Source organism: Arachis hypogaea, chromosome 5, assembly GCF_003086295.3.
Source record: "Arachis hypogaea cultivar Tifrunner chromosome 5, arahy.Tifrunner.gnm2.J5K5, whole genome shotgun sequence".
NCBI lineage: Eukaryota > Viridiplantae > Streptophyta > Magnoliopsida > Fabales > Fabaceae > Arachis > Arachis hypogaea.
In genome coordinates this window covers 76,704,154-76,720,473 of record NC_092040.1, presented here as the reverse complement: position 1 = coordinate 76,720,473, position 16,320 = coordinate 76,704,154, and the positions used below count along the sequence as shown (strand labels likewise).

Sequence of the window (16,320 nt, the reverse complement as noted above, 5' to 3'; positions counted from 1 at the left end):
TCCCTGCACCAATTAGGCATGTAAACGCCTTTGCATACAATTATGGCATTTAAATGTCGAGGTGATGCATGTGAATGCCCATGTGCAGCATGTTTCTGGCATTGAACGCCAGTTCCATGCTTGTTTCTGGCGTTCAGCGCCAGCTCTATGCTCTGTTCTGGCGTTGAACGCCAGCCAGATGCTCCTTACTGGCGTTTAAACGCCAGTAAGTCCTTCCTCCAGGGTGTGATTTTTCTTCTGCTATTTTTTATTCTGTTTTTAATTTTAGTATTTTTTTTCATGACTCCACATGATCATGAACCTAATAAAACATAAAAGAACAATGAAAATAAAATAAAATTAGATAAATAAAAATTGGGTTGCCTCCCAATAAGCGCTTCTTTAATGTCAATAGCTTGACCATGGGCTCTCATGGAGCCACAAAGGTGATCAGGTCAATGTTGTGGACTCCCAACACCAAACTTAGAGTTTGGATATGGGGGTTCAACACCAAACTTAGAGTTTGGTTGTGGCCTCCCAACACCAAACTTAGAGTTTGATTGTGGGGGCTTTGTTTGACTCTGTATTGAGAGAAGCTCTGCATGCTTACTTTCTCTTGTTACAGAAGGATAGTCGTGTGCCTTAAACACAAGGTAGTCCCTATTCAATTGAAGGACTAATTCTCCTCTGTTAACATCAATCACAGCACCTGCTGTGGCTAGGAAAGGTCTTCCAAGGATGATGCATTCATCCTCTTCCTTCCTAGTGTCTAAGATTATGAAATCAGCAGGGATGTAAAGGCCTTCGACCTTTACTAACACGTCCTCTACTAATCCATAAGCTTGTCTTACTGACTTGTCTGCCAATTGTAATGAGAATAAGGCAGGCGGTACCTCAATAATCCCTAGTTTCTCCATTACAGAGAGTGGCATAAGATTTATCCCTGACCCCAGGTCACACAGAGCCTTGTTAAAGGTCATGGTGCCTATGGTACAGGGTATTGAGAATTTGCCAGGATCTTGTCTCTTTTGAGGTAAGATTTTTTGAACCCATGTATCTAGTTCACTAATGAGCAAGGGAGGTTCACCTTCCCAAGTCTCATTACCAAATAACTTGGCATTCAGCTTCATGATGGCTCCTAGATATTGAGCAACTTGCTCTCCAGTTACATCTTCATCCTCTTCTGAGGAAGAATAGTTTTCAGAGCTCATGAATGGCAGAAGGAGATTTAATGGAATCTCTATGGTTTCTATATGAGCCTCAGATTCCTTTAGGTCCTCAATAGGGAACTCCTTCTTGTTTGAGAGACGTCCCAGGAGGTCTTCCTTACTAGGATTTTCGTCCTTCTTCTCCCTTGTGCATTCGGCCATATTGATTACATCAATGGCCTTGCACTCTCCTTTTGGATTCTCTTCTGTATTTCTTGGGAGAATACTGGGAAGAGTTTCAATGACTTTCTTACTCAGCTGGCCCACTTGTGCTTCCAAATTTCTGATGGAGGACCTTGTTTCACTCATGAAACTTAAAGTGGTCTTAGACAGATCAGAGACTAAATTTGCTAAATTAGAGGGGCTCTGCTCAGAATTCTCTGTCTGTTGCTGAGAAGATGATGGAGAAGGCTTGTTATTGCTTAGCCTATTTCTTCCACCATTATTAAAGCCTTGTTGAGGCTTTTGTTGATCCTTCCATGAGAAATTTGGATGATTTCTCCATGATGAATTATAGGTGTTCCCATAAGGTTCACCCATGTAATTTACCTTTGCTATTGCAGGGTTCTCAGGATCATAAGCTTCTTCAGAAGCTACCTCTTTAGTACTGTTGGATGCATTTTTCCATCCATTCAGACTTTGAGAGATCATGTTGACTTGCTGAGTCAACACTTTGTTTTGAGCCAATATGGTATTCAGAGCATCAATTTCAAGAACTCCCTTCCTCTGAGGCGTTCCATTATTCACGGAATTCCTCTCAGAAGTGTACATGAATTGGTTATTTGCAACCATGTCAATAAGTTCTTGAGCTTCTGCATGCATTTTCTTTAAGTGAATGGATCCACCTGCAGAATGGTCCAATGATATTTTGGAAAACTCAGATAGACTATAATAGAATATATCTAATATGGTCCATTCTGAAAACATGTCAGAAGGACACTTTTTGGTCATCTGCTTGTATCTTTCCCAAGCTTCATAGAGGGATTCACCATCTTTTTGTTTGAAGGTCTGAACATCCACTCTAAGCTTGCTCAGCTTTTGAGAAGGAAAGAATTTATCCAAGAAGGCTGTGAACAGCTTATCCCAGGAGTCCAGGCTATCTCTAGGTTGTGAGTCTAACCATGTTCTAGCTCTGTCTCTTACAGCAAAAGGGAAAAGCATGAGCCTGTAGACTTCAGGATCTACTCCATTTGTCTTAACAATCTCACAAATTTGTAAGATCTCAGTTAAAAACTGATAAGGATCTTCAGATGGAAGTCCATGAAACTTGCAGTTTTGTTGCATCAAAGCAACTAATTGAGGTTTCAGCTCAAAATTGTTTGCTCCAATGGCAGGAATTGAGATGCTTCTTCCATCAAACTTGGACGTTGGTTTAGTGAAATCACAAAGCATCCTCCTTGTATTATTGTTGTTGGGTTCGACTGCCATCTCATTCTCTTGTTCGAAAATTTCAGAAAGGTTGCCTCTAGATTGTTGTAATTTAGCTTCTCTTAGTTTCCTCTTCAAAGTCCTTTCAGGTTCAGGATCAGCTTCAACAAGAGTGCCTTTTTCCTTGTTCCTACTCATATGAGAGAGAAGAGAAAAAGAAAAGGAAGAAGAATCATATGTCACATGATGCCAGCGCATCTAGGCCAGTTTTACTGACCTTTGCTTTACTGTTTTAGGATAGTTTCATGCATTTTCCTAGTGAATAAGGCAAGTTTTGGGTGAAAATACACTTACACATTCATTCAAGCAACTATTGTGAATTTTGCATGATTTCATGAGATTTTTTGCCAGAATTGCATGATAACTTGATGATGCATAATCTCATGACTTTGGCTAGAGCTTTGATGTACTTTAATTGCTTAATTTCAGGACAAATGAAGCATGGAAGAACCACGTTAGCATTCACGTTAACTTAGTTAACGTGACCACTAACATGGGATGGCAAAGAGCTTGCAACGTTAATGAGAAAAGTGATCACCAATAACGCCTGCGAAGCCATTCATAGCTTACGTTAAGAGCCATTTTAACTAAGTTAACGTGGTACTTAACGTTGAAGAAAAAGAGGACTCCACGTTAACGAGAAACATGAACTCCAATAACGTTTCTCCTCAACGTTAGTGGCACAAGTGAACACCACTAACGTTGGGAAACTAGGCAATGCCCACGTTAAGAGTCACGTTAACTTAGTTAACGTGAACTCTAACGTGGAAGAGGATCATCAATGCCAACGTTAGTGACACTCACTTTTTCACTAACGTTGGATCATTAGCGTTGCCTACGTTAACTCTCACGTTAAGATTGTTAACGTGAAAGTTAACGTGGAGTTGGGTTCAAAGAACCAACGTTAGTGACACTCACTTTTGTCACTAACGTTAGGAGATGGCTTCATCACTACGTTAAGAGCCACGTTAACTTAGTTAACATGGAGACCCACGTTAAGAGCTACGTTAGACAAGCTAACGTGAGATCTAACGTAGGGGCAAGAGGCAAGCAACGTTAATGGGAAAAGTGATTCCCATTAACGTTTGTGAAACGGGGCACAAGCCAATGTTAATGGGAAAAGTGAGTCCCATTAACATTGGCCAAGGATTGAGTAAGAAACATTAGTATTCACGTTAAGATTACTAACATTGGAACTAACATGGGTATATAAGGGTGGAACGTTAGTGGAAAAAGTGAATGCCACTAACGTTCTCGCACTCAAAATATTACCCAACGTTAATCTCACTAAATGCCCAAGCCTAATTCATATTTCTCTGCAAGTTGGGCCCACTAAAGATGAGAATTGCTTCAACTCAAGGTCCAGAGCCCACATCCAAGACTTGAAGAACTCACTAGAAGATCATGAGGAGTAATATAAATTGGAGTAGTTTTGAAATAGAGAGAAGCTTAGCACTTTTGAAAACTACTCTCTGCATATTTACTTTTCTGTACTTCTAGCATGGATTCTTCTTTTTTTCCATTTTTTATTCCTAGAGCTATGAACAACTAAACCCCTTTCATTAGGTTAGGGAGCTCTGTTGTAATTTGATGGATCAATTATAGTTTTCATTCTCCTTCTTCTTTCTTTTCTCTTGATCTTACTAGAAATCTTTCGATCTTATTTCAATTGGTTAGTTGTCTTGGAAAAGAAACTCTCCATAATTGGATCTCCTTTGAACTTTGGAAATGGGATGAGGAAATCATGCTAGAAATGCTTTCTCATGTTGGACCAAATTGGGGTTTGGATGGATATTGTGACATTTAATCCTCCCAACACTTTGATTTGGAAATACATGTGGTATAATCAGTGACCACACTTTCATCTCTTCCCATGAGCAATTAAATCAAGGAATTGGGCAATTGTTCAAGCTTAGAGAAATTGGATTGCCAAGGAATTGGGATCCAATCACTTAAGATTGCCAAGGAGATTAATGAATGCATTGATTGAGGAAGAGATGAGAATAAACTTGATTCGGAGAATGCAACATCTCCTAAACCCAATGATCTCCCCATTTCTGATCTTACCCATTCAATTTACTTTCTGCCATTTAAATTCCTGCTCATTATCCCAACTCCCCATTTAAGATTCTGCACTTTAATTTCTGTTATTTACTTTTTAGTCATTTAAATTCATGCATCTCAATCTCAATTCTGTTTAGCTTAACTAGCATATTCTTCTAACTAAAGTTACTTGACCAATCAATCCCTGTGGGATTCGACCTCACTCTATTGTGAGTTTTACTTGACGACAATTTGGTATACTTGCTGAAGGGAAATTTGTTGAGAGACAAGTTTTCATGCATCAAGTTTATGGCGCCGTTGCCGGGGATTGATTTTGAATCAACAATGATTAAGTTAGAAGATCACTAGATTGAGCATTTTTTTATTTCGTTATTCGTTTCTTTTTGTTCAATCAATTTACCTTAGTTAGTTTTTAATTTCTTCCTCACCCCCTATACCCTCTCTATTTTCTGTTCTCTTTTTCTTAGTTGATCATAATTCAGCTCACTAACCCACTAACTGTTTGATAAATTGCATCACTCACACTAACTATTACTCTAACAAGAATAATCTTCACTATACCTCCTGTTGTGCAATCTGTTTGTTGTATGACAGGGAGAAGAGAAGGAGTTTCAACATCCTTTGATTCAGAACCTGAAAGAACCCTTTGGAGACGACGAAGGGAAACAAGAGGAAAAAGGATTATTGGTGCTAAGGAAGCAGAGGAAGAGTATTTTGAACCCAACATGGAAGAGAATTTGGAGAACAACCATGAAGAGGAGGCTCATAATCAAGGCCATGCCAACCGTGCTGGGCAAGAAAGGAGGGTCTTAGGATCCTATATCAACCCTAATGCTGGAAACTGTGGGAGCAGCATTCAGAAACCCACCATACATGCCAATAATTTCGAGCTAAAACCCCAGCTCATCACTTTGGTGCAAAATAATTGCTCATTTGGAGGAGGTGCTCAAGAAGACCCTAACCAACACTTGACCACCTTCTTGAGGATTTGTGACACGGTGAAGTCCAATGGAGTCCACCTCGATGTCTATAGGTTGCTCTTGTTCCCCTTTTCACTCAGGGACAAGGCATCCAAGTGGCTTGAATCCTTTCCAAAGGAGAGCTTGACCAATTGGGAAGAGGTAGTGAACAAGTTTTTGGCAAGGTTTTACCCCCCTCAAAGGATCAATAGACTGAGAACTGAAGTGCAAACGTTCAGACATCAAGATGGGGAGACACTTTATGAAGCTTGGGAAAGGTTCAAGGATCTAACAAGGAGATGCCCACCAGAGATGTTTAATGAGTGGGTTCAACTTCACATCTTCTATGAAGGTCTATCCTATGAGTCAAAGAAGGCTGTGGATCATTCATCAGGAGGCTCTTTAAATAAGAAAAAAACCATTGAAGAAGCCATAGATGTCATTGAAACAGTTGCTGAGAATGATTACTTCTATGCCTCCGAAAGAAGCAACACTAGAGGAGTAATAGAGCTGAACCACATGGATGCACTGTTAGCCCAAAACAAGATGATCACCAAGCAGCTAGCAGATCTTACCAAGAAGGTGGAAGAAAACCAAGTTGCAGCAGCCATCACCTCATCACCAACTCAAGAAGGAGTAAACATAGGAGAAGATGGTGACTGGGAGCAAGCCAACTATATGGGAAACTCACCTAGAGAAGTCCATGATCCATACTCCAAAACGTACAACTCTGGATGGAGGAATCACCCCAACTTTAGATTGGGAAATCAACAAGACCAAGGGCAAGATCAGAGATGTGACAACTTCAACTCCAACAACAATGCTACTCATCAAAACACCTCACAGAGATATTACCAACATCCATCTAATTAACCTTCTCAACCACCTAATCTCAACCCACCATCATGAACAGATGATAGGCTTTCAAAGATTGAAGCTCTACTTGAAAAAATATGCAAAGAAATCCAAGATAACAAAGTGTATAAGAAAGAAGTGCGAGCTAATATCAAGAACCAAGGAGAAAACATCAAGAGATTGGAGTCCCAAGTAGGGTACCTATCTCAACGAATTCCCAAACCCATTGATGGATTCCCCAGTGATACAGAGAAGAATCCAAGAGGAGAAACAAAGAAAGTGAGATGGGAGGAATGCAAAATGATAACCACAAGTGATGAGGGGAGTATGAATGGAGTAGAACACCTTCAAAATAACCAAAAGGAAAGCCAGGAGGAAGGAAGCTGTGCAACTCAGCTTACATCCAAGGAAGATCTAAAGAAGAAGGAGGTATTGAACCCATATGCACCTTTTCCCCATAGGCTTAAAGGTGGTGTAGCAGGGAGAATATACTCAAGGTTTCTTGATATGTTTGCATCTCTAGATGTAAATATACCATTCATTAAAGCCCTCCAACAGATGCCTTTCTACATCAAGTATATAAAGGAGCCACTAGCCAGAAAAAGTCCATTGAAGGGTGGACAAACAATCAAGATGAACAGAGATTGTAGTGCTCTCATTCAACCAGGGCCACCCACAAAGAAGGAGGATCCAAGGAGTTTCCAGATCCCTTGTGCCATAGGAGAAACAATGATTGACAAAGGGCTTTGTGACTTGGGAGCAAGCATCAACCTAATGCCTCTCTCCCTCATGAAGAAACTTCAAATCAATGAACTAACTCCTACTGATGTAATTATCAGATTGGCTGACAAAACTCAAAAACAAGCAGTAGGGGTGGTTGAAAATATGCTGGTGAAGGTTGGGAGCCACTATCTTCCCACAAATTTTGTTGTTCTGGAAATGGATGAGAATCCTATTTACCCCATCATTTTGGGAAGACCATTCCTAGCCACAGCTAGAGCACTCATAGATGTAGAACGAGGAGAGTTAGTGTTGAGAATACATGATGAGCAGCTCACTTTCAATGTTTTCAACCCCTCACAAGAAGCAGATCATGAAGATAATAAGTTGATAGAGGAGCCAAACAAGGAAGCACAAACAACACAATTGGAAGCCCCATTAGTTGGGAAGCCATATAGTCAAGAAGAACCATGTTCAAAGATGATCCAAGGGGAACCAGAACCATCAGAGTCATGCAAGATCAATAACAAGAATCCACTAGAGAAAGAATCCATAGAAAACAAGACAACATCAACGGAAACAAAGAAGAAAGTTCCAAGGAGATGGAGAAGCAGAAAGATACCTACAGAAGATTTCTCCCCAGGAAACAAACTTCTCAACAATTCCACTGGTGGCAAACACACTGCAAGAGGGGAGGATTTCAAACACCACCAACCACCTTGACAAGGGACAACCGTCAAGCTAATGACATTAAAAAAGCGCTTCATGGGAGGTGGTGGACGAAATTGTGATTCAATTGTTATTCCATTTTGCAAAATTCATTGCTTTTCATTCCCTAGTAATGGCGCCAAAAAAACATGATGCCAATACCATAGTTCACAACTCCGTTCAACTTAACCAGCAAGTGTACTGGGTCATCCAAGTAATACCTTATGTGAGTAAGGGTCGATCCCACAGAGATTGTTGGTATAAAGCAAGCTATGGTTACCTTGTAAATCTCAGTTAGGCAGATTAAATAGTTTTGGGTTTTGAAAATTAATAATAAAAAGAAAATAAAAGGGATAGAAATACTTATGTAAATTAATAGTGGGAATTTCAGATAAGTGTATGGAGATGCTGTGCTCCTCTTGAATCTCTACTTTCCTATTGCAGTCATCCAATCCTTCCTACTCCTTTCCATGGCAAGCTGTATGTAGGGCATCACCGTTGTCAATGGCTACATCCCATCCTCTCAGTGAAAACGTTCCTATGCTCTGTCACAGCACGGCTAATCATCTGTCGGTTCTCAATCAGGTTGGAATAGAATCCCTTGATTCTTTTGCGCTTGTCATCACGCCCAGCCTTCAGGAGTTTGAAGCTCGTCACGGTCATTCAATCCCAGAATCCTACTCGGAATACCACAGACAAGGTTTAGACTTTCCGGATCCTCATGAATGCCGCCATCTATCTAGCTTATACCACGAAGATTATGTTGGGGAATCTAAGAGATATGCGCCCGGCCTAAGGTAGAACGGAAGTGGTTGTCAGTCACGCGCGTTCATAGGTGAGAATGATGATGAGTGTCACGGATCATCACATTCATCAAAGTTAAGTGTAACGTATATCTTGGAATAAGAATAGAAGAGAATTGAATAGAAAGTAATAATAATTGTATTGAAACTTGAGGTACAGCAGAGCTCTACACCCTTAATCTATGGTGTGCAGAAACTCCACTGTTGAAAATACATAAGTAAAAGGTTCAGGCATGGCCGAATGGCCAGCCCTCTCCATGTTCAAGTGACCGAATAGCCAAGAGATTAAACTGTCAAAAGATGTCTAATACAATAGATAAATGTTCTATTTATAATAAACTAGCTCCTAGGGTTTACATGAGTAAGTAATTGATGCATAAATCCACTTCCGGGGCCCACTTGGTGTATGTTTGGGCTGAGCTTGATCTATCCACGAGCTGAGACGTCTCTTGGAGTTGAACTCCGAGTTATGACGTGTTTTGGGCGTTCAACTCCGGATCATGACGTTTTTCTGGCGTTTAACTCCAGACAGCAGCATGTACTTGGCGTTCAACGCCAATTTATGTCGTCAATTTCCGAATAAAGTATGGACTATTATATATTGCTGGAAAGCTCTAGATGTCTACTTTCCAACGCCGTTGAGAGCGCGCCATTTGGAGTTCTGTAGCGCCAGAAAATCTATTTCGAGTGCAGGGAGGTCAGATTCCAACAGCATCAGCAGTCCTTTTGTCAGCCTTTTTCAGAGTTTTGCTCAAGTCCCTCAATTTCAGCCAGAAATTACCTGAAATCACAGAAAAACACACAAACTCATAGTAAAGTCCAGAAATGTGAATTTAACATAAAAACTAATGAAAACATCCCTAAAAGTAGCTCAAACTTACTAAAAACTACCTAAAAACAATGCCAAAAAGCGTATAAATTATCCGCTCATCACAACACCAAACTTAAATTGTTGCTTGTCCCCAAGCAACTGAAAATCAATTAGGATAAAAAGAAGAGAATATACTATAAATTCCAGAATATCAATGAATATTAATTATAATTAGATGAGCGGGACTTGTAGCTTTTTGCTTCTGAACAGTTTTGGCATCTCACTTTTTCCTTTGAAGTTCAGAATGATTGGCTTCTCTAGGAACTTAGAATTTCGGATAGTGTTATTGACTTTCCTAGTTAAGCATGTTGATTCTTGAACACAGCTACTTATGAGTCTTGGCCGTGGCCCTAAGCACTTTGTTTTCCAGTATTACCACCGGATACATAAATGCCACAGACACATAACTGGGTGAACCTTTTCAGATTGTGACTCAGCTTTGCTAGAGTCCCCAGTTAGTGGTGTCCAGAGCTCTTAAGCACACTCTTTTTGCTTTGGATCACGACTTTAACCACTCAGTCTCAAGCTTTTCACTTGGACCTTCATGACACAAGCACATGGTTAGGGACAGCTTGATTTAGCCGCTTAGGCCTGGATTTTATTTCCTTGGGCCCTCCTATCCATTGATGCTCAAAGCCTTGGATCCTTTTTACCCTTGCCTTTTGGTTTTAAGGGCTATTGGCTTTTTCTGCTTGCTTTTTCTTTTTCTTTCTATTTTTTTCGCCACTTTTTTTTTCGCAAGCTTTCTTTTTCACTGCTTTTTCTTGCTTCAAGAATCAATTTCATGATTTTTCAGATCATCAATAACATTTCTCTTTGTTCATCATTCTTTCAAGAGCCAACAATTTTAACATTCATAAACAACAAGATAAAAAATATGCACTGTTTAAGCATTCATTTAGAAAACAAAAAGTATTGTCACCACATCAATATAATTAAATTAAATTCAAGGACAATTTTCAAAATTTATGTACTTCTTGTTCTTTTGAATTAAAAATATTTTTTTTATTTAAGAGAGGTGAAGGATTTATAGAATTTATTCATAGCTTTAAGACATAGTTACTACATCCTAATGATCATAAAGTAGAGACACAAAACATAAATAGACATGAAGGATAAAAACCGAAAAAGCAGGGAAAATAAGAACAAGGAATGAGTCCACCTGAGTGAGGGTGGCGCCTTCTTGAAGGTTCAATGGTGCTTTTTGAGCTCCTTTATGTCTCTTCCTTGCTTCTGTTGCATGATCCCTAGTGATTTTGGTGTTCTTATCCTTAGTTGCTTCCAATAATTATGTGGAGGAACATGTATCCCCTGAGGTATCTCAGGGATCTCTTGATTTGCAGTCAAATGTTCTACCACTGAGCTATAAACCCTTTAGATGAGTCTTTCCATCTCCCATGACTCAGAGGTGGAAGCTTTTGTCTTTTTCCTTGTTCCTGCTCATATAGGGAAGAAGAGAACAAGAAAAGAAAGAGGAATCCTCTATGTCACAGTATAGAGATTCCTTTATGTTAGTAGAAGAAGAAAGGGAAGAAGAGTGAAGAAGAATGGGTAAGGATAGAGGTGGTGATTTGAGATAAAGAGATGTGAAGAGAAGTGTTAGTAAATAAATAAATAAATAGAAGAAGAGAAGAGATAGAAAATTTTCGAAAATGATTTTGAAAAAGTGGTTAGTGATTTTTGAAAATTAAAGATAATATATAATTAAAATTAAAATTTAAAACAATTAATTAATTAAAAAGAATTTTTGAAAAAGGGATGAGATATTTTCGAAAATTAGAGAGGAAAAAGTAGTTAGGTGGTTTTGAAAAAGATAAGAAACAAACAAAAAGTTAATTAGTTGGTTGAAAAAGATAAGAAAATAAGTTAGATAAGATATTTTGAAATAAAATTTTGAAAAAGATAAAATTTTGAAAAAGATAAGATAAAAAGATAAGATAATTAGATAAGATAAAAAGATATGAAAAGATAAGATTAAAAAGATATTTTTTTGAAAAGATATGATTTTAAAAGATATGGTTTTAAAAAGATATGATTGAAATTAGTTTTGAAAAAGATTTAATTTTTAAAATTAAAATTAATTACTTAACTAACAAGAAACTAAAAGATAAGATTCTAGAATTTAAAGATTGAACCTTTCTTAACAAGAAAGTAACAAACTTCAAATTTTTGAATCAATCACATTTACTTGTTAGCTAATTTTCGAAAATACGATGTAAAAGATAAGAAAAAGATTTTGAAAAATATTTTAAAAAAAATTTCGAAAATTAATAAAAAAAAGGAAAAGATTTAATTTTTGAAAAAGTTTTGAAAAGATAAGATTTTTAAAATTGAAACTTTAACTTGACTTGTAAGAAACAACTAATTTTTAAAATTTTTGACTAAATCAACTCAAATTTTCGAAAATTAGGAGATAAAAAAGGAAAAGATAATTTTTTTATTTTTTTGAATTTTTTTTTATGATGAGAGAGAAAAACACAAAAATGACCCAAAACATAAAGACTTTGGATCAAAACACAAGATGCATGTAAGAACACTATGAATGTCAAGATGAACACCAAGAACACTTTGAAGATCATGATGAACATCAAGAACATAATTTTGAAAAATTTTTGATGCAAAGAAAACATGCAAGACACCAAACTTAGAAATCTTTAATGCATGGACTCTAACAAACGAAAAATGCATATGAAAAACAACAAATAACACAAAACAAGAAAACCTCAAGATCAAACAAGAAGACTTGTCAAGAACAACTTGAAGATCATGAAGAACACCATGAATGCATGAATTTTCAAAAAAAATGCAAGAAAAAATTTTTAAAGCATGCAATTGACACCAAACTTAAAAATTGACTCAAGACTCAAACAAGAAACACAAAATATTTTTGGTTTTTATGATTTTATGATTTTTTTTGTATTTTTATTATTTTTTTCGAAAATATTTTTGGAAAAACGAAAAATAAAAGAAAAATTTTTGAAAAAGATTTTGAAAAGAAAATTACCTAATCTGAGCAACAAGATGAACCGTCAGTTGTCCATACTCGAACAATCCCCGGCAACGGCGCCAAAAACTTGGTGGATGAAATTGTGATTCAATTGTTATTCCATTTTGCAAAATTCATTGCTTTTCATTCCCTGGTAATGGCGCCAAAAAAACATGATGCCAATACCATAGTTCACAACTCCGTTCAACTTAACCAGCAAGTGTACTGGGTCATCCAAGTAATACCTTACGTGAGTAAGGGTCGATCCCACAGAGATTGTTGGTATGAAGCAAGCTATGGTTACCTTGTAAATCTCAGTTAGGCAGATTAAATAGTTTTGGGTTTCGAAAATTAATAATAAAAAGAAAATAAAAGGGATAGAAATACTTATGTAAATTAATAGTGGGAATTTCAGATAAGTGTATGGAGATGCTGTGCTCCTCTTGAATCTCTACTTTCCTATTGCAGTCATCCAATCCTTCCTACTCCTTTCCATGGCAAGCTGTATGTAGGGCATCACCGTTGTCAATGGCTACATCCCATCCTCTCAGTGAAAACGTTCCTATGCTCTGTCACAGCACGGCTAATCATCTGTCGGTTCTCAATCAGGTTGGAATAGAATCCCTTGATTCTTTTGCGCTTGTCATCACGCCCAGCCTTCAGGAGTTTGAAGCTCGTCACAGTCATTCAATCCCAGAATCCTACTCGGAATACCACAGACAAGGTTTAGACTTTCCGGATCCTCATGAATGCCGCCATCTATCTAGCTTATACCACGAAGATTCTATTGGGGAATCTAAGAGATATGCGCCCGGCCTAAGGTAGAACGGAAGTGGTTGTCAGTCACGCGCGTTCATAGGTGAGAATGATGATGAGTGTCACGGATCATCACATTCATCAAAGTTAAGTGTAACGTATATCTTGGAATAAGAATAGAAGAGAATTGAATAGAAAGTAATAATAATTGTATTGAAACTTGAGGTACAGCAGAGCTCTACACCCTTAATCTATGGTGTGCAGAAACTCCACTGTTGAAAATACATAAGTAAAAGGTTCAGGCATGGCCGAATGGCCAGCCCTCTCCATGATCAAGTGACCGAATAGCCAAGAGATTAAACTGTCAAAAGATGTCTAATACAATAGATAAATGTTCTATTTATAATAAACTAGCTCCTAGGGTTTACATGAGTAAGTAATTGATGCATAAATCCACTTCCGGGGCCCACTTGGTGTATGTTTGGGCTGAGCTTGATCTATCCACGAGCTGAGGCTTCTCTTGGAGTTGAACTCCGAGTTATGACGTGTTTTGGGCGTTCAACTCCGGATCATGACGTTTTTCTGGCGTTTAACTCCAGACAGCAGCATGTACTTGACGTTCAACGCCAAGTTACGTCGTCAATTTCCGAATAAAGTATGGACTATTATATATTGCTGGAAAGCTCTAGATGTCTAATTTCCAACGCCGTTGAGAGCGCGCCATTTGAAGTTATGTAGCTCCAGAAAATCCATTTCGAGTGCAGGGAGGTCAGATTCCAATAGCATCAGCAGTCCTTTTGTCAGCCTTTTTCAGAGTTTTGCTCAAGTCCCTCAATTTCAGCCAGAAATTACCTGAAATCACAGAAAAACACACAAACTCATAGTAAAGTCCAGAAATGTGAATTTAACATAAAAACTAATGAAAACATCCCTAAAATTAGCTCAAACTTACTAAAAACTACCTAAAAACAATGCCAAAAAGCGTATAAATTATCCGCTCATCAGGAGGGTACCAATGTTCTATTTTTTTTATTCTCTAATAATAGTAACAAAATAATTTCCATGGAATTTCAATTCAACTTTGACGACTAATATAAAGTTCCTCTACATGCAACGTATAGTACATGATAAGTTTGGTGTTCAAACACATCAATTGAGGTTTGAACACACCCTATGAGGAAAATTCATTTCCCAAACTTGTTGCACCATGTGATTAAAATCAAGTTTGGTGTACCAACGTGCATGCTTGAGAAGCTTAATAATTGATTGAGTTGCATCCATGGAAAGCATTTAGTAAAAAAAATCTTGTTAGTTCACATTTTTTTCCACCAAAAATTTCAAATAACCCATAGCATTTTCTTTTCGTATGTAGGGAATCAAAAAGGACATTGATGGCACCTAATAGGACAATTGAGGAAGGGAAATACAGCCACTACACCAAGGGAATTTCACACTTGTCCTAACAGGGAATGTCCTTAGAAGTGTTGCCATGCAACATTGGGAGTGGACAATCTTGAGGACCGAACTAAAACCCATTGGGAAGTAGTGTCTTGAAAGGATGAGAAAGAGTCGTCTTGAAAACCAAATTACTCAGTTCATAAATATGATGATCCTTGTGCTTACCTTGCACCGAACCCCAACCGTTCACCATCAAGACCGTGCAATTAATCTACACCATTCAACTACCACCACCCATCTATATATAGAACCTTCACCAATCCAGCTTCTCTCAAAGATTCATCAAACGCACCTCTTCGCCTTTTTCTCAAAAGACTCATTCTACCTCAACCCAACCGAACTCCATCTTCAACCCTTTAACCTTTACTATTCAATTCTCACTCATGGCAGCATCAAGCTTCAAGAGGCGAAGGGGAAAGGAACCAATGGTGCAGCCCTCCTTCGACACCGAGAGATTCAAAATAGCCTTCCATGAGCTCGAGTTTGAGCGAATAAAGGACAAGAAGATACTGCTTGAATCAACCTTCCAGTTTGATGAAGATGAGTGTCTACAAATTTGGGAGAAGATTGAAAAGAGGGGTTGGGAAAAGCTCACTAACCCGGAAGAGAGAGCAAATGCAAACCTCATCAGGAAATTTTATGCAAATGTGGTTAGAGAAGACAAGACCACAGCCCCCACCTTCAAGAGCTATGTAAGAGGAATAGAGGTGGATTTTAGCCCCAATGCAATCACTAAAGTTCTCCAACTGAAATCCCCACGTTTTGTTGAGCTTGGTTATCAAGAAAGAATAAATAAAGGCGCCGACAATGATGAATTGGAAGAGATCGTGGGTGACATATGCATTGTGGGATCTGACTGGGAAAGGTATTCAGATAAGAGACCCTGGTTCATCAGGAGAGGAGACCTCATCCCGGAAGCCAAGGGTTGGTTTGAGCTTGTGAGACGATCTATCCTTCCAGCAGGAAATAATTCTGAGGTCAATATTACTCGAGCTACCATGGTACATTGCTTGATAAAGGGTGTAAGCATCAATGTACACGAAATTATAGCTGAAGGAATCCAAGAATCAGCCGAGAAGAAGGATTCAGGTGCTAGACTTTGGTACCCCAGCACCATCCTTAGATTATGCATGAAAGCCAAGGTAGTCTTTGAGGATAGCAATCCAACTTGGATAGGTCTTGGGAGATCACTTACACTCCAACGCATAACCCATGTGACTCCAACTCAACAGCAGAAAAGACCCCATCTAAGGAAGTGGGCATCAGAAGAAGCACAAGAGGAAGAGCCTCTCCAAGGAGAACCCAACCCACGGAATATCATTAAGAAGGATATCATGACCCAACCAACATCAACTTGGGTCACATCCGAGGAGCCATTGATGATTTGTCAAGGATATACATGGAAGGACAAGAACAACAACTACAACTTCAATCTCAGAGAATGGATCGGCAAGAGGAAATGCTAACAAATTGGATGAATCAACAAAGGGAATGGCAGAAACAGCTAATGGAGCAGCAACAAGAG

General features: G+C 38.5%; 1 non-coding gene across 1 annotated transcript; it reads left to right on the top strand.

The window, feature by feature from the left end:
• Positions 1-2,112: 2,112 nt before the first annotated feature.
• On the top strand, positions 2,113-2,216 carry LOC112804985 (small nucleolar RNA R71). The gene has a single exon (XR_003203600.1). It is a non-coding gene; the product is annotated as a small nucleolar RNA R71 (small nucleolar RNA).
• The last annotated feature ends 14,104 nt before the right edge of the window (positions 2,217-16,320 follow it).